Raw genomic sequence first — 24301 nt, forward strand, 5'->3', positions numbered from 1 at the left:
TTGCGGAAGCTTAAACGGGCTGCGTAACACGAGAATGAACCTCATTGGTTCTTGCGGAAGCTTAAACGTGCTGCATAACACAAGAATGAACCTCATTGGTTCTTGCAGAAGCTCAAACGTGTAACACGAGAATTAACCTCATTGGTTCTTGCAGAAGCTCAAACGTGTAACACGAGAATGAACCTCATTGGTTCTTGCAGAAGCTCAAACGTGCTACGTAACACGAGAATGAACCTCATTGGTTCTTGCAGAAGCTCAAACGTGCTGCGTAACACGAGAATGAATCTCATTTGTTCTTGCAGAAGCTCAAACGTGTAACACGAGAATGAACCTCATTGGTTCTTGCGGAAGCTCAAACATGCTGCATAACAAGAATGAACCTCATTGGTTCTTGCAGAAGCTCAAACGTGCTGCGTAACACGAGAATGAACCTCATTTGTTCTTGCAGAAGCTCAAACGTGCTGCGTAACACAAGAATGAACCTCATTGGTTCTTGCAGAAGCTCAAACGTGCTGCGTAACACGAGAATGAACCTCATTGGTTCTTGCAGAAGCTCAAACGTGTAACACGAGAATGAACCTCATTGGTTCTTGCAGAAGCTCAAACGTGCTACGTAACACGAGAATGAACCTCATTGGTTCTTGCAGAAGCTCAAACATTCTGCGTAACACAAGAATGAACCTCATTGGTTCTTGCAGAAGCTCAAACGTGCTGCGTAACACGAGAATGAACCTCATTGGTTCTTGCGGAAGCTTAAACGTGCTGCGTAACACGAGAATGAACCTCATTGGTTCTTGCGGAAGCTTAAACGTGCTGCGTAACACGAGAATGAACCTCATTGGTTCTTGCGGAAGCTTAAACGTGCTGCATAACACAAGAATGAACCTCATTGGTTCTTGCAGAAGCTCAAACGTGTAACACGAGAATTAACCTCATTGGTTCTTGCAGAAGCTCAAACGTGTAACACGAGAATGAACCTCATTGGTTCTTGCAGAAGCTCAAACGTGCTACGTAACACGAGAATGAACCTCATTGGTTCTTGCAGAAGCTCAAACGTGCTGCGTAACACGAGAATGAATCTCATTTGTTCTTGCAGAAGCTCAAACGTGTAACACGAGAATGAACCTCATTGGTTCTTGCGGAAGCTCAAACATGCTGCATAACAAGAATGAACCTCATTGGTTCTTGCAGAAGCTCAAACGTGCTGCGTAACACGAGAATGAACCTCATTGGTTCTTGCAGAAGCTCAAACGTGTAACACGAGAATGAACCTCATTGGTTCTTGCAGAAGCTCAAACGTGCTACGTAACACGAGAATGAACCTCATTGGTTCTTGCAGAAGCTCAAACATGCTGCGTAACACAAGAATGAACCTCATTGGTTCTTGCAGAAGCTCAAACGTGCTGCGTAACACGAGAATGAACCTCATTGGTTCTTGCGGAAGCTTAAACGTGCTGCGTAACACGAGAATGAACCTCATTGGTTCTTGCGGAAGCTTAAACGTGCTGCGTAACACGAGAATGAACCTCATTGGTTCTTGCGGAAGCTTAAACGTGCTGCATAACACAAGAATGAACCTCATTGGTTCTTGCAGAAGCTCAAACGTGTAACACGAGAATGAACCTCATTGGTTCTTGCAGAAGCTCAAACGTGTAACACGAGAATGAACCTCATTGGTTCTTGCAGAAGCTCAAACGTGCTACGTAACACGAGAATGAACCTCATTGGTTCTTGCAGAAGCTCAAACGTGCTGCGTAACACGAGAATGAATCTCATTTGTTCTTGCAGAAGCTCAAACGTGTAACACGAGAATGAACCTCATTGGTTCTTGCGGAAGCTCAAACATGCTGCATAACAAGAATGAACCTCATTGGTTCTTGCAGAAGCTCAAACGTGCTGCGTAACACGAGAATGAACCTCATTTGTTCTTGCAGAAGCTCAAACGTGCTGCGTAACACAAGAATGAACCTCATTGGTTCTTGCAGAAGCTCAAACGTGCTGCGTAACACGAGAATGAACCTCATTGGTTCTTGCAGAAGCTCAAACGTGTAACACGAGAATGAACCTCATTGGTTCTTGCAGAAGCTCAAACGTGCTACGTAACACGAGAATGAACCTCATTGGTTCTTGCAGAAGCTCAAACATGCTGCGTAACACAAGAATGAACCTCATTGGTTCTTGCAGAAGCTCAAACGTGCTGCGTAACACGAGAATGAACCTCATTGGTTCTTGCGGAAGCTTAAACGTGCTGCGTAACACGAGAATGAACCTCATTGGTTCTTGCGGAAGCTTAAACTTGCTGCGTAACACGAGAATGAACCTCATTGGTTCTTGCGGAAGCTTAAACGTGCTGCATAACACAAGAATGAACCTCATTGGTTCTTGCAGAAGCTCAAACGTGTAACACGAGAATTAACCTCATTGGTTCTTGCAGAAGCTCAAACGTGTAACACGAGAATGAACCTCATTGGTTCTTGCAGAAGCTCAAACGTGCTACGTAACACGAGAATGAACCTCATTGGTTCTTGCAGAAGCTCAAACGTGCTGCGTAACACGAGAATGAATCTCATTTGTTCTTGCAGAAGCTCAAACGTGTAACACGAGAATGAACCTCATTGGTTCTTGCGGAAGCTCAAACATGCTGCATAACAAGAATGAACCTCATTGGTTCTTGCAGAAGCTCAAACGTGCTGCGTAACACGAGAATGAACCTCATTGGTTCTTGCAGAAGCTCAAACGTGTAACACGAGAATGAACCTCATTGGTTCTTGCAGAAGCTCAAACGTGCTACGTAACACGAGAATGAACCTCATTGGTTCTTGCAGAAGCTCAAACATGCTGCGTAACACAAGAATGAACCTCATTGGTTCTTGCAGAAGCTCAAACGTGCTGCGTAACACGAGAATGAACCTCATTGGTTCTTGCGGAAGCTTAAACGTGCTGCGTAACACGAGAATGAACCTCATTGGTTCTTGCGGAAGCTCAAACGTGTAACACGAGAATGAACCTCATTGGTTCTTGCAGAAGCTCAAACGTGCTACGTAACACGAGAATGAACCTCATTGGTTCTTGCAGAAGCTCAAACGTGCTGCGTAACACGAGAATGAATCTCATTTGTTCTTGCAGAAGCTCAAACGTGCTGCGTAACACAAGAATGAACCTCATTGGTTCTTGCAGAAGCTCAAACGTGCTGCGTAACACGAGAATGAACCTCATTGGCTCTTGCAGAAGCTCAAACGTGTAACACGAGAATGAACCTCATTGGTTCTTGCAGAAGCTCAAACGTGCTACGTAACACGAGAATGAACCTCATTGGTTCTTGCAGAAGCTCAAACATGCTGCGTAACACAAGAATGAACCTCATTGGTTCTTGCAGAAGCTCAAACGTGCTGCGTAACACGAGAATGAACCTCATTGGTTCTTGCGGAAGCTTAAACGTGCTGCGTAACACGAGAATGAACCTCATTGGTTCTTGCGGAAGCTTAAACGTGCTGCGTAACACGAGAATGAACCTCATTGGTTCTTGCGGAAGCTTAAACGTGCTGCGTAACACGAGAATGAACCTCATTGGTTCTTGCGGAAGCTTAAACGTGCTGCATAACACAAGAATGAACCTCATTGGTTCTTGCAGAAGCTCAAACGTGTAACACGAGAATGAACCTCATTGGTTCTTGCGGAAGCTTAAACGTGCTGCGTAACACGAGAATGAACCTCATTGGTTCTTGCGGAAGCTTAAACGTGCTGCGTAACACGAGAATGAACCTCATTGGTTCTTGCGGAAGCTTAAACGTGCTGCATAACACAAGAATGAACCTCATTGGTTCTTGCAGAAGCTCAAACGTGTAACACGAGAATTAACCTCATTGGTTCTTGCAGAAGCTCAAACGTGTAACACGAGAATGAACCTCATTGGTTCTTGCAGAAGCTCAAACGTGCTACGTAACACGAGAATGAACCTCATTGGTTCTTGCAGAAGCTCAAACGTGCTGCGTAACACAAGAATGAACCTCATTGGTTCTTGCAGAAGCTCAAACGTGCTGCGTAACACGAGAATGAACCTCATTGGTTCTTGCAGAAGCTCAAACGTGTAACACGAGAATGAACCTCATTGGTTCTTGCAGAAGCTCAAACGTGCTACGTAACACGAGAATGAACCTCATTGGTTCTTGCAGAAGCTCAAACATGCTGCGTAACACAAGAATGAACCTCATTGGTTCTTGCAGAAGCTCAAACGTGCTGCGTAACACGAGAATGAACCTCATTGGTTCTTGCAGAAGCTCAAACGTGTAACACGAGAATGAACCTCATTGGTTCTTGCAGAAGCTCAAACGTGCTACGTAACACGAGAATGAACCTCATTGGTTCTTGCAGAAGCTCAAACATGCTGCGTAACACAAGAATGAACCTCATTGGTTCTTGCAGAAGCTCAAACGTGCTGCGTAACACGAGAATGAACCTCATTGGTTCTTGCGGAAGCTTAAACGTGCTGCGTAACACGAGAATGAACCTCATTGGTTCTTGCGGAAGCTTAAACGTGCTGCGTAACACGAGAATGAACCTCATTGGTTCTTGCGGAAGCTTAAACGTGCTGCATAACACAAGAATGAACCTCATTGATTCTTGCAGAAGCTCAAACGTGTAACACGAGAATTAACCTCATTGGTTCTTGCAGAAGCTCAAACGTGTAACACGAGAATGAACCTCATTGGTTCTTGCAGAAGCTCAAACGTGCTACGTAACACGAGAATGAACCTCATTGGTTCTTGCAGAAGCTCAAACGTGCTGCGTAACACGAGAATGAACCTCATTGGTTCTTGCGGAAGCTTAAACGTGCTGCGTAACACGAGAATGAACCTCATTGGTTCTTGCGGAAGCTTAAACGTGCTGCGTAACACGAGAATGAACCTCATTGGTTCTTGCGGAAGCTTAAACGTGCTGCATAACACAAGAATGAACCTCATTGGTTCTTGCGGAAGCTTAAACGTGCTGCATAACACAAGAATGAACCTCATTGGTTCTTGCAGAAGCTCAAACGTGTAACACGAGAATGAACCTCATTGGTTCTTGCGGAAGCTTAAACGTGCTGCGTAACACGAGAATGAACCTCATTGGTTCTTGCGGGAGCTTAAACGTGCTGCATAACACAAGAATGAACCTCATTGGTTCTTGCAGAAGCTCAAACGTGTAACACGAGAATTAACCTCATTGGTTCTTGCAGAAGCTCAAACGTGTAACACGAGAATGAACCTCATTGGTTCTTGCAGAAGCTCAAACGTGCTACGTAACACGAGAATGAACCTCATTGGTTCTTGCAGAAGCTCAAACGTGCTGCGTAACACGAGAATGAATCTCATTTGTTCTTGCAGAAGCTCAAACGTGCTGCGTAACACAAGAATGAACCTCATTGGTTCTTGCAGAAGCTCAAACGTGCTGCGTAACACGAGAATGAACCTCATTGGTTCTTGCAGAAGCTCAAACGTGTAACACGAGAATGAACCTCATTGGTTCTTGCAGAAGCTCAAACGTGCTACGTAACACGAGAATGAACCTCATTGGTTCTTGCAGAAGCTCAAACATGCTGCGTAACACAAGAATGAACCTCATTGGTTCTTGCAGAAGCTCAAACGTGCTGCGTAACACGAGAATGAACCTCATTGGTTCTTGCGGAAGCTTAAACGTGCTGCGTAACACGAGAATGAACCTCATTGGTTCTTGCAAAAGCTTAAACGTGCTGCGTAACACGAGAATGAACCTCATTGGTTCTTGCGGAAGCTTAAACGTGCTGCATAACACAAGAATGAACCTCATTGGTTCTTGCAGAAGCTCAAACGTGTAACACGAGAATTAACCTCATTGGTTCTTGCAGAAGCTCAAACGTGTAACACGAGAATGAACCTCATTGGTTCTTGCAGAAGCTCAAACGTGCTACGTAACACGAGAATGAACCTCATTGGTTCTTGCAGAAGCTCAAACGTGCTGCGTAACACGAGAATGAATCTCATTTGTTCTTGCAGAAGCTCAAACGTGCTGCGTAACACAAGAATGAACCTCATTGGTTCTTGCAGAAGCTCAAACGTGCTGCGTAACACGAGAATGAACCTCATTGGTTCTTGCAGAAGCTCAAACGTGTAACACGTGAATGAACCTCATTGGTTCTTGCAGAAGCTCAAACGTGCTACGTAACACGAGAATGAACCTCATTGGTTCTTGCAGAAGCTCAAACATGCTGCGTAACACAAGAATGAACCTCATTGGTTCTTGCAGAAGCTCAAACGTGCTGCGTAACACGAGAATGAACCTCATTGGTTCTTGCGGAAGCTTAAACGTGCTGCGTAACACGAGAATGAACCTCATTGGTTCTTGCGGAAGCTTAAACGTGCTGCGTAACACGAGAATGAACCTCATTGGTTCTTGCGGAAGCTTAAACGTGCTGCATAACACAAGAATGAACCTCATTGGTTCTTGCAGAAGCTCAAACGTGTAACACGAGAATTAACCTCATTGGTTCTTGCAGAAGCTCAAACGTGTAACACGAGAATTAACCTCATTGGTTCTTGCAGAAGCTCAAACGTGCTACGTAACACGAGAATGAACCTCATTGGTTCTTGCAGAAGCTCAAACGTGCTGCGTAACACGAGAATGAATCTCATTTGTTCTTGCAGAAGCTCAAACGTGTAACACGAGAATGAACCTCATTGGTTCTTGCGGAAGCTCAAACATGCTGCATAACAAGAATGAACCTCATTGGTTCTTGCAGAAGCTCAAACGTGCTGCGTAACACGAGAATGAACCTCATTGGTTCTTGCAGAAGCTCAAACGTGTAACACGAGAATGAACCTCATTGGTTCTTGCAGAAGCTCAAACGTGCTACGTAACACGAGAATGAACCTCATTGGTTCTTGCAGAAGCTCAAACATGCTGCGTAACACAAGAATGAACCTCATTGGTTCTTGCAGAAGCTCAAACGTGCTGCGTAACACGAGAATGAACCTCATTGGTTCTTGCGGAAGCTTAAACGTGCTGCGTAACACGAGAATGAACCTCATTGGTTCTTGCGGAAGCTTAAACGTGCTGCGTAACACGAGAATGAACCTCATTGGTTCTTGCGGAAGCTTAAACGTGCTGCATAACACAAGAATGAACCTCATTGGTTCTTGCAGAAGCTCAAACGTGTAACACGAGAATTAACCTCATTGGTTCTTGCAGAAGCTCAAACGTGTAACACGAGAATGAACCTCATTGGTTCTTGCAGAAGCTCAAACGTGCTACGTAACACGAGAATGAACCTCATTGGTTCTTGCAGAAGCTCAAACGTGCTGCGTAACACGAGAATGAATCTCATTTGTTCTTGCAGAAGCTCAAACGTGCTGCGTAACACAAGAATGAACCTCATTGGTTCTTGCAGAAGCTCAAACGTGCTGCGTAACACGAGAATGAACCTCATTGGTTCTTGCAGAAGCTCAAACGTGTAACACGAGAATGAACCTCATTGGTTCTTGCAGAAGCTCAAACGTGCTACGTAACACGAGAATGAACCTCATTGGTTCTTGCAGAAGCTCAAACATGCTGCGTAACACAAGAATGAACCTCATTGGTTCTTGCAGAAGCTCAAACGTGCTGCGTAACACGAGAATGAACCTCATTGGTTCTTGCGGAAGCTTAAACGTGCTGCGTAACACGAGAATGAACCTCATTGGTTCTTGCGGAAGCTTAAACGTGCTGCGTAACACGAGAATGAACCTCATTGGTTCTTGCGGAAGCTTAAACGTGCTGCATAACACAAGAATGAACCTCATTGGTTCTTGCAGAAGCTCAAACGTGTAACACGAGAATTAACCTCATTGGTTCTTGCAGAAGCTCAAACGTGTAACACGAGAATGAACCTCATTGGTTCTTGCAGAAGCTCAAACGTGCTACGTAACACGAGAATGAACCTCATTGGTTCTTGCAGAAGCTCAAACGTGCTGCGTAACACGAGAATGAATCTCATTTGTTCTTGCAGAAGCTCAAACGTGTAACACGAGAATGAACCTCATTGGTTCTTGCGGAAGCTCAAACATGCTGCATAACAAGAATGAACCTCATTGGTTCTTGCAGAAGCTCAACGTGCTGCGTAACACGAGAATGAACCTCATTGGTTCTTCTGGAAGCTCAAACGTGCGGCGTAACATGAGAAAGAACCTCATTGGTTCTTGCAGAAGCTCAAACGTGCGGCGTAACACGACAATGAACCTCATTGGTTCTTCCGGAAGCTCAAACGTGCTGCGTAACACGAGAATGAACCTCATTGGTTCTTGCAGAAGTTCAAACGTGCTGCGTAACACGAGAATGAACCTCATTGGTTCTCGCACGTCAAGAGGACATGCTTGAGCTTCAATTTACCACAACTGATGAGTTGATGAATGTTTAAATGTGAATAAAAGCCTAAATTAAATCTGTTCAGCATATAAAGTGATTGTAGAAAATTTGGACTAAACCGCTCGAGTCATATGGATTAGCTATAAAAAATATCTTAAATTGTGTTCTGAAGATTACAGTCTTACGGGTTTTGAACAGTAATAAATGACAGAATTGTCTTTTTGTGTAAACTGTTCCTTTAAGAGCACACTCATGAGGGATCATCTTTCAGTCTTCCAGTTAGTATTAATTCAGTTATGGTGAAGAAAAGATATATATATATATATATTTTTTTTAATTGTCCAACCTCATTAACTAAAACTAACCCAATTATAAAAACAACAATAAAATGATTGAATGTTTAATTTTTGTTTAATGTTTAATAGAAATCAAATAATGTAATATTATTATAGAATAATATAATTGTTGAGGGCACACTAATAAGGAGAAACATCTGTAATTAAGAAAGTGGGTATATAACATAAAATATGTGAAATTGAGGACCATGGGTCAGTTAAAAGAGACTGGATGGCAATGTGGACATATTTTAAGGAACATTTTTAACTGTCCCATTGTCCTCAATTATATATTCAAGCTATATATATGGTAACCCCATGGTAACCATCCAAAACAGCATCATGGCAACAAGTAGAGCAAAAATTTATGAAAGAAAAGAAAAGAACATGAACAGTACAATATCTTCATTAGGATGACACATTTAATGTGGAAGCAGAATCTTTCAGTGTTTGGCACGGAATTCTCAGTCTTTTAAAGGGTTTCTTCTATTTCGTTTAATTGACATCTTTGTTTCATTCGTACTATAAGGTAGTTGGAGTGCTCACAGGGTGTTGTAAAGATTGCAGTGGGAGGCAGTTTTGGGGTTATGAGCTCAGTGCACAGGGTGTTAAAGGAAAAGCCCCAGTAATACACTCCCAGAGGACCACAGCTGTCGAAGGAGTCAGTTAGCAAATGACTGCCAGCTGTGGCTGGATGTGGTGAATGAAGCTTTTGATTGATGTCTTGCTATCAAAAACTCTCGCTTTCTTCCACACATGCACATATATGAACGCTCACTGTAGCATCTACCTTCTGTTAAGAGTGATCTAATGATTTCTCATGATGTTTCCGCATCTCGTGCCTTCATCTTTACCCCCTTCACAAGTACAGCTGACCTCTGACCTTTAGCCTTACATCCTTTCCTCCAAAGGGATCCCAGTTCACAGCAGGTGCGACTCACGTCCACAAATATATCGCTGCATGACCTTCTGCAAAAATACATTCTGCTAGTGCAAATGAGTATATACAATTTTTTTAAGGTCCCATGGCGTGGATTTTTTAAATTATTTTATAATGTTTCCTGGGGTGTACTTACATTGTTAGTATGATTTTTACATCACAAAATGTCATAATTTAGAAATAAAAGGCATTTTTAAAATCCTGATATTAGCCCTTTGCATTTGAAATGAGTATTAGATTATGTGGTGGAGGGGGCGTGAGACGGACTGCATGTGGACCAGAGAGATGGAGAGCTGGAGAAAGATTGCTGAGAAAGTTATATTGTACTGAGTTGTTGAGAGCGCTGTGAGTGCGAGTTTATTTTGCTTGTATCTGAGAGTTCTGAATAGAGTCCCAGTCATGACGACCCTGTCTTCTTCCACCTTATATAACGAACTTTGTAACATGTGGTACGCCACTCGAATACTTTTACTACGTTTTTTTTTTTACTATTACAGATGTCGAGATTAACGAATTGTGAAAGTGTTGATTACAGCATTATTTTTAGATATTTTCCCATCACATGAAAGGCTGCAGTGATGAGCATTGAGTACACAGACAGTCTGTTGATCGCGTGAATGCAGTGATCTCGTCATTGCAGCGCATTTTCTCTCACAAAATGCTTTGACCACAACTAACAGCAAACATAATATCGATATGAATACAGTAAGAGCTTTGTTGTGCAGCATAACAGCGTCATTCATTATAACGGCAGTTTGGGTAGGTGTGCAGATACACTCGCGACGTGTGATTGACAGCTCCGAACATTATAAAGAGAGTGTTTTTGATTGCTCTCTGTAGTTTAATCATTTAGATAACAGATTTGTTTCATGCTACTAACAGAAACGATGTGAAGTTGATCGTTTAGTCACTGGCGCGATTCACTGTACATAAACAGTATTAAACTATTTAGAAAGAAAGTCTGAGTGAACTTGAATGATTAGCTACACATCAGAAATCACTGATCACAGATCAGGCATTAATGAACACTGTTACTAACTGTTTGTGGCGGTGCTGTCGAATCCATATCGTAAAGTCTGTTTGTAAAGCCTGTGCTGACATTGCGACTGATAAACTGAATCCACTTTCTCCAAACTCTCTGGGCGGCCAAAGCAGAGGAAGGGGAGGGAACTGTTCCCCGTATAACGGCATACAGGGAAGATTCCAGATCGGCTCGTCTGAGCTCTCATTTTCTCAAAGGCAGAGAAAGACAGCCAGAACTCGGTTTACGCCTATCGAAATTTCAATTGGGGACCATATACAGGCTAGAGGAACTCATATTAATGTTAAAAAACCTCATAAAATGAAAATTTCATTCCATGGGACCTTTAAGATAAAAAATGTATTTGAATGAATTTCTCATCTTTGGTGCTGTAAGACATAATTTCCGTTAAAGTGGCCATATTATGCTATTTTAAAGATTGCTAATTTTGTTTTGAAGGTGTCCTACAATAGGTCTACATGCATCCAAGGTCAAAAAACACTTTTCTTCTAATAAACATTGCAGCATCACCCATTTTTTCATGCAGTGTCTGAAATGGTTAGAAGAAGGATTTGATCTAAACCCCTCCTTTCCAAGAGCCTACTCTGCTCTGATTCCTCAGCACTTCATACGCAGTGATACGAACAGCAGTGATGGCGTTGTTGTTTGTATTAATGCTGCCTTCACGTGCTATCGGAAATTTCCTAATTCCCACTTTAGAAGTCGTGATTACGAGCTTGTTTCATTCAAGTGCTTTGTTGTCGGAGTGAACAGGAATCATGGTGGACACCAGGTTATTCTTGCCTATTTATTGGGAAAATCTTATTAAAACCCACATCATATGTAGTGTTCCATGCACAGACAACCATACACTCTAAAAAAAAAAAGGTTCTATATGGCACCAAAAATAGTTCTTGGCTCGTAATCATAGGGGAACCTTTTTTAGTGCTATATAGCACCATTTTTGGTGCTTCAGTGGTTCTTCAGCGGTTCTTCAGAGGTTCTTCACCGGTTCTTCAGAGGTTCTTCACCGGTTCTTTGACTAAGGTGCTCTGAAGCACTAAGCACCTCTGAAGAACCGCTGAAGAACCACTGAAGCACCAAAATTGGTGCTATATAGCACTAAAAAAGGTTCCCCTATGATTACGAGCCTTTTTTTTTAGAGTGTATAAACATTACAGATAGTCCGCTTTCTGCTGATTCTGTAATTTGAGTCAAATGCAGGCTATTTTCGCTGTGTACCAAACATACAATACGCTTCATATGATTACTCTTACATGTAAAAATGTACTACATTAATGTCAAGACAAGACGACCTAGCTGTTTTGGGAAAAAAAACAATAAAACCACACCTGCCACAGCAGTCTAGTTCTCCCCGCCACCATGTTTAAAGCTTATGACACGGCCATCTCGGGAATTGGGGTCTCAAAATTATTTCCGAACTTCCCAGTGGTAAACACGACATAAGAGGGCATTTTCTTATAAAATTTCTTATTAATTCCGATAGCACGTGAAGGCAGCATAAGAACCATAGGTGGGAATTATGCAAATTTGTTACAAACCATGTCAGTTTGTGCAGTTCAGAATCGGTTCTTTCTTTTGGGAGGCAATAACTCCATTTGTTGCACACTTTGATCTTTGATCTTCTTTTACATTCACAAACAGCAATATTACACACTGCATAAATGGTAATGTGTGTGTTTTTTTTTCTTTTCAGGAGACGTAATTGAGCTCTTTATGGACTTATGTTTAAATTATCAACTCAGGTGTTTCTCTTTAAATTTCTTAAAAGCGTCATGAACTGACAAATCAAATTTTCCTTGAGATTTTGACATAAGAGGTCATCATACTGTAAGAATATCCTGTAAGTTTCAGAACTGAAGACTTTTAGACTGATAAACAATTTTTATTCTAACCATCCCAGCAAACGACTCATTGTGGAATGTGCCTTTAGGTGAAAGAAAATCAATGCCTACTTCATTATCACAAATGGCCCCGCCCACTGGTGTGTTAGTGAGATGATGAGTAGAGAAGAGTAATACAGGATTACTGGACTAAAAATAACATTACCTTCCAACGGATCCTAATGCTAGGAATGTGGTTATTTATTAATGTCTCAGTTGAGTATTATTTATTTGAATGCGGTACATTTCACTGTGAATTCTTTGGTAAATCAGTTCCAATATCGGCGCAGACTTTGCAAACAGACTTTTATGATATGGACTTTGTTTTGCAAACAAAAGAAATTGTTTGATGAGAAAAGTTTGAGTTCATATTGAGATCGCTGAGATTGATTGTAAAAAAATGTGAGCAGTGTTTGAGATGTTGTTCTGACCTTTAGAAGATGAGAGATTAGAAGGGCACTTTTAAGAGGAATCTAAGAAACTTCTCTTCATTTGCTTCCCATTGCTCTAGGAAATCAAATGAGGTATTACGAGATTTTTTTCTTTTGGAAAAGAGCTAATTCTCACTCAAGGGCATTCCACTGCCTTCATAATTTTATTTAAAGATATTTGATATGCGACTAATCTGAGAGTCTATTTACTAAAAAATAAATATCACATTGCTTCTCTTCAGCAAGAATAGAATCTGCTGTGTTTTCTCTGAAGCTCTTGTAGGGCAGCGTTTTCTCAATGTGTACGTCTGTTCCATTCTCTGGTTTTCCAACTGGTGTCTGTAGGAATAGATGGCACAGAAGCAGCTGGTTCCTCTGGGTAACGGGAGCGTGCTTCACAGGAATGTGTTCATTTCACAGGACTGACTAATTCTGAACTGCTGGACAGAACAGCTGTGGTGGGACAGCCTCAAAGGGGAGAAGGGGGTCCCTCTTTTCTTAATGAACTCTGTCAATGCATTCAATCTCTTCTCATTCTTTAGCACCTCTCAAGCCTTCAGCAGCTACCATGGTGGCATTTTGTGCAGCAACTGTATATTGAAGATCTCAGTGTTCAAATATGTTATAAACCAATTAACAAAACTAGTGTGCGTGAATCAATAGCAAGCCTACGCTTAAAAATAAAGGTTTCACAGTCATAGAAGAATCAGTTTTTGTTCTTAGAATCTTTCAATTGAACGGATCTTAAAAGAACCATGTTTGTCTTGGTGTGAAGAACATTTTAATAATCTAAAGAATTATTTTAAAGAACCTTTTGTACAATAGAAAGGTTCCATGGATGTTAAAGGTTATTCATGGATCAAATGATTCCAATAATGAACCTTTGTGTAGGATAAAATATAATAAGATATGAAAAATTTAAGATATCTGCTTTAATGTCTGAACAGGAACAATACAAAAAAGGTTTAAGGCATTAAGTAAATAAAGAATACAGGGAAATAAATACAATAAATGTCTTAAAATTTGTTCATTTCTTGTATTTTGATTTTGTCAGTGAAACAAGAATGATTTTGAGCAAATTTGACATTTTATGGAGATTTCGTTTTTTTTTACTAAAAAACAAGCAAAAAAAAATAAAATAAATATTTAATTATGTTTAAATGTAATGTTTACATGATAGTAATAATAATAAATATAGCTGCAAGCAGCCATTACCGGGGCCAAGCGCAAAGAAGACATGCCAAAATGGTTGGGAATGTCAGATCAACTGCAGCAATGAGCAATTAAACACATTTTAAGATGATTTTAGGCAAAAAGGCTGAAAAATGCATCTATGGGAATTTCATGTTTTGGTCTATTTTAGCACCACCAAGAGTCACCATTTTTTATGTGTCCTCAGAGTGAGCCCATACATGTGTGTGTCAATTTTGGTAAAAATATCTAAATTAGTTTTGGAGTTATAGACATTATATGAAAAAACACGTAAAAATTACTGACACCTGACTTTGATTGGATTTTACTACCCCTTACTATCAATATTTTGACATTTGGGCATTACCATTTCATAATTGACCTATGTTTCCAAACTTCTGATGCTGGTTTCGTCTCGATCGGACTAGCAGTTTCGAAGATATCAGCTAACGTTTTTTAAGCCCTAAATTACCACGCTGCACAAACCATAAGCCCAAGTCTGGTATCGTTGGACTCGGCAAGGATTCAGGAGACAAAAAAAGTTACTCCCATGAAACCACACCTAAAGTTATAAGCATTTGAAAAAACAGGGCTCCTTCAGGGCATCGTGCTGATGACCCATGCCGAGTTTTGTAACAATCCGTTCATGTGTTCATAAAATACAGCATTTTAGCACATAATTCATGAAATTGGATATCAGTTGACTCTGCATGATGCCCCGAATCTACTTTTATGATTTTTGGACTAACGGTTCAGAAGTTATAAGCAAAAAGAGCCATTTTTCATATCTCCAGACCAGTAGGTGGCGCTGCACCAAAAGGCTGCATGTTGCCTAAGGTCATGCTTGTGATGACATGTACCAAGTTTGGTTTGAATACGATAAAGCATTGCGGAGATATAGCCTTACGTGTATTTTCGCAACCGCTATGTAAAATTTGTTTGCGCGATTTGAAAACGATTTGACGAATCAAACTTGAATTCCATAACTTTTTTGTTGGTACAGCCTGAAAATGGTCTGGTAAAATTTTCGTGCAAATCGGACGAACCGTCTAGGACGAGTTCGCAAATGATTTTTTTTTTGGAAAATTTATAATGGCGGGAATTTTTTAATGATGGACAATGACGTCATAGGGTGCGATCAAATTGTCATGAGCTCAGGAATTAGATAATTTTGTTTCTAGCCCTTATGGTGCGTTCACACCGGACACGAATGACGCGATTTGCACAAGTGATTTACATGTTAAGTCAATGCAAAGACGCGAATAGACATTTTGCGGTGCGATTCACACGAATGACACGGCGCGAATTGAGCGTTTGACGCGTGATTCATGCGAATGGTGCGAATCGTCCGAGTTGAAAAATCTGAACTTTGGCGGATATTTGCGCCGCGTAAACCAATCAGGAGCTTGCTCTAGTAGTGACAACAATGAGGAGAAAATCTGTATATTAATATCTGGTTCAGACAATATGATTATTACTGTGATAACATTAAATTACATGAAACACAACCCAGTCTCTTTTTGTTAAATGCAAGTTTATGTAAACTTAAAAAAAAAAGTAATGAAACTTCACTTTGACCTCAGCCTAAACGATTTGCCAGGGAACAAATTATAGATCCATGAGACCAAAGATCGTCCGTTATAATACACAAGACGAATTATAGCTCGAGACACCACAGAGACATCAGAGCCAGCGGCAGATGGCAGAAGGACTAGCAGAGGAAAGGCTACTCTCGCCGGGGTAAATGAGCGCGGAGCGCCGCTGATTCACTGGAGCTCACAACTGCGAAAACGCCAGATAAAATGTTCAAATAGGCACTCTTTTTTATAAATTAACCACAGTTTTTAGCTTTAAAGAGCACCTATCATGGAATTTTGAAATTTACCTTTCATGTAGTGTGTAACATAGATCTAAGTGAACAAAAACATCCTGCAAAGTTTGAAATATGACAGTGCACCGTATATATTGTTATTTTCTTTCAAAAGTAAGAGTCGACTCTGAATCATTTTTAAGAATCATTAGAAGACCGAAGCTTTTTCTCTGACTAGATGACGTCAACTTGTCAAGTTATTTGAATACGATACGCCCACTTATTGCTCTCCAAGACGCCAGTGAAAACTAGAAAACATCATGGCGACGAGACGCTATGTTCTGAAGTGCGACTCAAAAGCAAACTTTTTTCATCTGCCCAAGGATGAGCATTTGAAGACTAAGTGGCTTGAAGACAAACCATACACCGTCGCGATTGAGTGTTTATTAGTCTTCAAATGTCTCTATTTGCATGTTTCGCGATCTCAGGAAGCTTTTATTATGGACTTCTATTATGGCACATGGTATCTTCTTCGTCTGTCTGTACCATATATGGACTACATCTGCACAGAGCGCCCTCCGGCTGCCAGTATGAATTGAAAACAACACATAAGAGACTCAATCGCTCATGATTAGGCTATATCTGCGCATTTTGAGGAAGTATTGAATAAAAAATACTCCTCTGTTTAGAAATTTGACACAGACATATGAGAATCTATCAATATGTCTCCTCATCTGCACACTTTTGAACTAAAAGCCCTGAGGGATGTTGATTTGTCGCGAGTCTTCGTGAGGAGAATAGAGGAGTTTTTTTTATTTTTTTACGGTACCGACGCGGTTTTCATATTCATAACTCCTGACACATATTAACAAATTACTGTCACTATAAGACTTTGATGGGCGTTCCGTTTACGAAAATATCTGCACAGACTATACCAATCACAACTGACTGGGTCATCGGACCAATCACCGCAGATTAGCGTCACGTAAAGGCGGGGTTTTGAAAAGTGAATCACTAAAGGAATCATTTGAGAATCGCTGTCAAAACAGGTAAAAATAAATGCATATTATAAGAAAACTAAAGTCTTTTTTGTCATTGCATGCATGCAAAACTGTTGTTGGGGACTTCTAAAACAACATTTGGAACATTTTAAATGCCATAATAGGTGCTCTTTAAACAACTACATTATCACCTGAAAAAGTGTTAAAACTATGTTTTGTCACACATTAACAGTAGATTTTAACAAAAAAGACGTGTAAACACAGCCCATATCAGCCATTTCTCAACGAGAAGAGCTGCCTGGCAGAAGCCCCTCCCATGACGCGAATGAAGCGAATTTCACGCGCGATAGAGCGAGTAAACTCAAAATGTCCAACTTATTCATTTAAAAAAAAAAATCCAACTTATTCCGATTTATTCGCGTCATTCGCGTCCGGTGTGAACGCCACATTAGGGTTCAAAAGTTATTAGCATAAATATGAGTGAAACTTTGGACAGGTGGTGGCGCTAGAGGGAATGAGTTAGAGACTCCAAATTTGGTGTGGTTACTATTGGTACTGACCTCTATCAGTGTTCCAAATTTTACAACTTTCCTGCAAGCCGTTCTAATTTTAGCCATAGACACCAACGGCGAAATAATAAGAAATCTAACGATTTCAATAGGTGCCTCCGCACCTTCGGTGCTTGGCCCCTAATTATAAAAAAATCAGTTCCACTTTATATCAAGTGTCTTTAACTACTATGCACTAACATTTCAAAATGTTGAGCAGCAATTTTAGTCAATCTTTATCACAGTCCATCTATTTACTTCACAATATTTTATCATAAGAACCCAATTTTCATTTGAAAAAAGTGCCAGGTGTTTCTTAAAAAAAAAAAAAGACACAAAAAGCCCTGCAATATTGCAAATACCGTCTAAAGCAGTGTCTGTTTCCAACTAAAGATAATGAAATGTGTTATTTGCAGAGTGTAAGTAACGTCTGGCCTCCCAGACGGCCCTGTTGTGTTTGCTGTTGTTCCAGGCTTTGGCCTGTGTTCTGCTGTGCTAATGAATGGCCATGTAATGATCTGAAAGAGGGATTCAATTGAGTGTGAAACATGTAGGTTTGTGGAGCGCTGTTCTGTTCAAAGAGAACAAAGACTCGCTCTAACGATCAACTCTTTCCGTCTTTCTTTGCTAAACGCAAATCAAAATCCTTGGGATTTCCCAGACCTTAAATCGACTCATTTTTCCCCTAGCATTACAAAAATGAATATGCAATACTCTCACTTCAAAACAAGGCCAAATATCTGCTTTTATGTTCCATGTTGAACTCCCACCCATGACATTTACTACTCAACACAAACCAGTTGAGATGAGATTTACAGCAGCTTTTCCATGCGCAAATGATAATTAATGCACTGCTGCTCCTGTGTTAAGGAATTTCGCGAATTGATTTTTCACAGGTGTTTTACCTGTTTTATAGCCTGGATGCCAGCCGAACTTAGCCCCGCCCACAACATTTGAGGTCGGGAAGTTCGGTCTGGACTTGATCCGTTGTGGAGCAACTATGCTCGAACCAAAGCTGTTCGGACCAGTGAAATTATCAGGGCGGGCTTCATACGTTGATGGACAGATGATCAACAGTAACGTAATCATTCACGTCACCAAAGAGTGCTTGGGTTGAATTCGTTCTAATCCTAAATGGAAAACTTGTTCGTATATGCATTCACCTTTACTATTTCTCTCAAAAATGATAATCTTAAATTCTTTTTTACAACTCTGGCAAAGATCGTTTACACTCATCTTCTTCTTCTACTTCTTCCAGCAGTTGAGTTCTGTTGACAACTATGCGTCACTCAACATAGGTCACTTACTCCGTTGCTCTGATTGGTTGTAGGTCTATCCAATTGAGTGCAGATGCATTTTATTTCCTGGTTTCGGTTGAAACACACCCCATAATCACAGCCCAATAGAGCAGTATCAGACTCATATTCTGACTAGGGATGCACCGAATCCAGATTTTTGGGGTTCGGCCGAATACCGAATCCACTGGTTAAGATTCTGCCGAATCCGAAACCAAATCCTACTCCCATCTTCAGTCCATTATCACAGTAAACACATTAATGAAGTAAACAATGTCCACAGCAGTGTATTTTTCATTTTATTTTATTTTAACTGTAAAAAAAGAAAGAATAGGCAACATTATGCCAGGATGATTGTCCTTCCTTTGCCGTACCTGAAGTTGCTGCATTTTGGCTGCTGTCTGTAGATTCTTTCATGCACAACTCGTATTCTTTCGGATGTTTCATACGCAAATGTTTTAACAGCGGCTATTGTTTAGGGCAGTGGTTCTCAAACCTTTTATACCACGTACCACCTAAGAAAATATTTGGCTCTCCAAGTACCACCATAATGACCAACTTTAAAATACAGTAGCTTAGTAGGCCTAAATATTCAGCTACAGATCTGCACAATTCAGAAACGAAGCAGTATATTCCTAATAAGAATATTTATTGTTGTCAGCCACTTTAACCTTGTAAATACACTGTTTGTGCATTAACACTGCACTGTGCTTACATACAGGTAAATAAAATAATTAAATAATGATTAAAATGTGTTGTAAAGTTAAATTAAAATTGTACTGTACTTAAATGTAAAACAAAAACTTTACTCAAATAAGGATTAAATTAAAATGTATGTGTTTTAACATTAATTTATTTAGTGATTCCTTTGCGTACCACTAGAGGCAGCCTGAGTACCACTAGTGGTACCCGTACCACACTTTGAGAACCACTGGTTTAGGGTCCTTGTCACAACGAGACAAATCGGCATAACAAATTGAACATGTAGCTCGACTTGAATCGCCTTCTTTTGACTGAAAATACTGCCAAACAACACTTTTTCTGCTTACGAGTTCCATTTTCACTTTCTCATAGCCTAGGGGAGAACCGGGGCGAAAGTAACACGGGACGAAAGTAACAAAGCTGTTTTCTCTGAGCCCTGACTACATTTACATTCCAAGCTATGACAGCACGTTCAGCACACAACCCTTGATGGATATGCCAAATATCATGTGATTCCACCATCATTTCTCGTGGTTAGGTCCGAAATGCAGTTTTCAAGTACGGCAAGTAAATTAATGAAGCAGTACTTTTTTTCTAATTACAAATTGTGTTTCTTGTTTCATGTGTCACAGTAATGATCAATCTACAGGTTATTTAGTGCTGTTACACACCCTGAAGGTTTGTCTTTTCAGAGTTTTTCAGTATAAAAGTAAATCGTGTTTAAATGTCAGGACTTCTTGTCGGGACGAAAGTAACACTTGTTACTTTTGTCCCACTATTATATATATATATATATATATATATATATATATATATATATATATATATATATATATATATATATATATATATATATATATATATATATATATATATATATATATATATATATATATATATATATATATATATATATATATATATATATATATATATAATGCATATCATGCAAATTTAATTTAATTTTCATTTTGTTCATACTGTTGAAGAAAAAACTTATCAAATAGATACAGACATTGCAAATAAAAAATATTCTAAACAATTCAAGTTTGTACTGTCATATTACATTTGAAACATTTGATGAACTTTAACATTTAAAATGAAAATGTAATTTAATCATTTTTTTGCAAAGAGAAAGGACAAAATATGTTTGCAGTTACATATTAACAAGGTCATAGTCAGGTATGTTTAATAAAAACAAGAGTTGCACCAAAAAAATTGAACTTGTATTGTTGTGTTACTTTTGACCCACCTGTGTGTTACTTTCGTCCCACCTGATGGGGTCAAAAGTAACAATGTGCAGCTTATGTTCAAAGTGAAATTATACTGTAGTCGTTTTACATTTGTACAAAATACCACCTGCTATTGATAGACCACACTTGTGAGTTATTGACCACAGCAAAAATATATCTCGGTCTAAAACATTATCTTTTAAAATTACGATTTTCTAAAAAATGGTAGCCTACTTTGGTAGTTGCTCTCCCCTACTGCATTCGAACGGTCCAGCTAGTAAACACCTTCCCATAATCAATGGCGCCGTCATTACGTCGACCAGCATAGCGCACATAGTGCAACCCTAGGGTTCGGCTCGGTGGAAAAAAATTCTAAGGTTCGGCAGAAACCAAACCCCGTCAAAAAGCCCACTATTCGGCCGACTCCAAAGACGAATCCTGATTCGGTGCATCCCTAATTCTGACTAGAATCTGAGTATGACGACGTCAGGCTACCTGTTTTAATGAATTACGCATTGAGTTGTGTTTTAGGGTTTAAGGAAATGTCTGCAACTTAAAGGATAATATCCTGACAGACAACTGCCAGTATCTTTTCCATTTATTTACAGATGTGTTTTTCTTAGTTTGTGAAAGGAAGTAAAAAAAATTGAAGTAACTGGGAGTGTGCTTCAAGAATGTGTTCTTATAAATGTGGGACTGCAAAGAAACCAACAACTCAGTTTTGCACTTCATCACTGTTTTTTTTTTCTCCAAATGAAGGTCAGACAAAATCTCCTCAGTTGCCTTTCTTATCATAAACAACAGAATGTGTACAACACGATGACCTAGTTCAGGTTTATATTATTATGTCCCAGTCTCTAGCATTGCCCTTCAAATAAACTATTTTTTGCATGAGATAATGTCTTTCATGCTTCCGACACTTCTGTCCTTCTCTTATCGACGACCCACACAGCATTGATCACACAGAGTCGTAAATGTACAGAAAGTGGGCTAAAACAGTGTGATGTGATTTCCTCACACGGTTCTCACAACATGTATCACATAACAGGTCCCTAATGTCCAATATCTGATATGTTAAACACATGTAGCTCACACCCAGAGCCATGGGAAAAAGCTATTAAAAAAAGCTTCTTTTTGTAGGACTCACAGTTGGTCAAAGAGGAACACACAAGCATTTCTCTTTGATTGTCTTAAACAATATCTGATAAAGACAGTTTGAACCAAAGCACAAACTATTTTCCAAACAGAGAATTATCTTCCCAGTGCAGAACACCATGAAAGCTTCAAAGCTCTGAAAACACTGGAGACACTTTTTGTGGTCTGTACTTTGCCATTGCTTTACAGCCTTTTTGTTCGCAAATAAAAGCATGAACTAAGCCGGAAGACGTGGATTAGACATGCCAGAACAGGAGCTGTATAACCAACATAACCATGAGTGCTCATAATAAATGATGGTTGCGCACTTATTAATTGTAAGGTATCAAATTCTCAGTTCCTGTAAAGGTGCTCAAATAGTAGTGTGGTGCTAACAACGGCACGATCATGGATTTGATCACTGACTCAATCAATGGCATAAGTTTGGTGTGAGAATTACTGACTGGCCTACCAATGGCAGAGAGGGTGAATATTCAGGAAACCAGTCATTATTATATTTGCAGTCCTGATTGGTGAACTTGGTAGTGGAGATATTATACATGCTTGACCTTAAAGGACTGAGCTCTTTGTTTGTCCCAGGCTGACTGTTACATTGTCAGTGTGGAGCTGAGAGACATACTGTCTTTAGCGTACACTGAAAAAAATGATTTGTTGAATTTACAATTTTTTTTTATCGTAAGTGGTCGCAATCCATTTATTTTATCTCAATTTAAACAAAAACACATGCAATTCCCATAAAACCAATTCATTTTTTTAATTAAATTTTTTAATAAAATCAAAAAACTAAATTTTAATTATTTAAACAAGCACAAATTAATTATGCTTAATTTAATTTTCAGTGTACAAGTAGCATTGCTTTCATGGTTCATTCTAAAAAATATGAACAAACCTGTCCTTTGAATTTGAGGGGTTTTTTTGTAAATAAGCATTAATTAATTGTATAATGTAAATAAGCATTAAATATTTGAATGAGTCAGGTGCCTGAAAAAAAAGCTTTGTCCCCTACTCCCCTTCATCTGGAACACCATCTTTATGGCATTTACAGTTTGTCTACACGCATACATGGATATGCAAAGCAGTGCCAGCGCAAACCTTCTTTTGCCGTTAAAAAACTACTGTCAGGATTTACTAAAGACGTGCAGTGAAAATTTAGCACTGAAGCCCAGGGGTCTGCACTGAGGAGGGGCCTACTGGCTGAATTATTTCTATATATGGGAGTTTACAGCAGTGACAACAGCATTCTATAAACAAACTCACACAATTTTCACGACTCGCAACTGTATTTTCTGCGAAGCCCTGCTGTGAACAGAAACGGACTGGGCAACTATAGCCGTGTTTCCACCGCGGGAACTTTCCCCAGGAACTAGGGACTTTGGGGTGGTACATGATGTGTTTCGACCGCAGGAACCGGGGTCTAAATAAAGTTCTGGGTAAAAATTTCCCCCTTAAAACGGCCCTGTTTGCGAGGTAGTACTTTTTCAAAGTTCAGGAACTTTCGGGGGTGGGACTTGGGCGCTGAACATGCTGATTGGTTGAGCTCATGCAACCTAAAAGTGTTGCAGTGCGTGCAGTAAGAGTTGTTTACTATTTGAATCAACAATGGAGTTTAAAAAATATGACGACTAGGTTCAGACTTTATTAAGCTTATATGCGAAGGACGAAATCCAGTGGGAACTGGAAAGTCGCGCGCAGTCCTACGTCACCGGACTAATCTTCACGGTACTTTAGACCGCAATGGAAACGCAGACAGCAGCAGGTCTGGGGGAAAAAAAGTCCCTGGGAAAAAAGTTCCTGGGACAAATTGTTTCGGGTAATTTCGGTGGAAACAGGCTTATAGTTTACTGTAAGGTCATACAGGCCGAGAGAGACGCTCTGTGCTGAATGCGAGTTCAGTAACTTGTGCGTGGATATAAACTGCGTGTCATCTGAAGGTTTTAGATCCAATCACAGTGTTCCATCGGAGCTGCTTTAAAGTCTCAATTTAGGAGGTTTTAAATCTGGGGACGGAAAAACAGAAATTGCTTAAAGGGATAGTTCACCCAAAATGGAAAATTCTGACATTAATTACTCACCCTCGTGTTGTTCCAAAACTTGTAAGACCTTCGTTCATCTTCGGAACACAAATGACGATATTTTTGGATGAAATCTAAGAGCTCTTAATTGAGAGCAATTGAATTAACACTTTCAAGGTCCAGAAAGGTAGTAAAGACATCGTTCAAATCGTCCATGTGACTCCAGAGGTTCCACCAAGCGGCAACCTCCCGCAGTTTCTCTTGAAGCCAATACGGAAGTGACTTAAACTGCAATTCATCAACTGGCTCATAGGGACAGGCTCCAAGAGCAGATTCTCATTGAGCCCCATGTTAAAATGTTAAACA

The sequence above is a fragment of the Gobio gobio genome, assembly GCF_949357685.1.
Source record: "Gobio gobio genome assembly, chromosome: 20".
Taxonomy (NCBI): Eukaryota; Metazoa; Chordata; class Actinopteri; order Cypriniformes; family Gobionidae; genus Gobio; species Gobio gobio.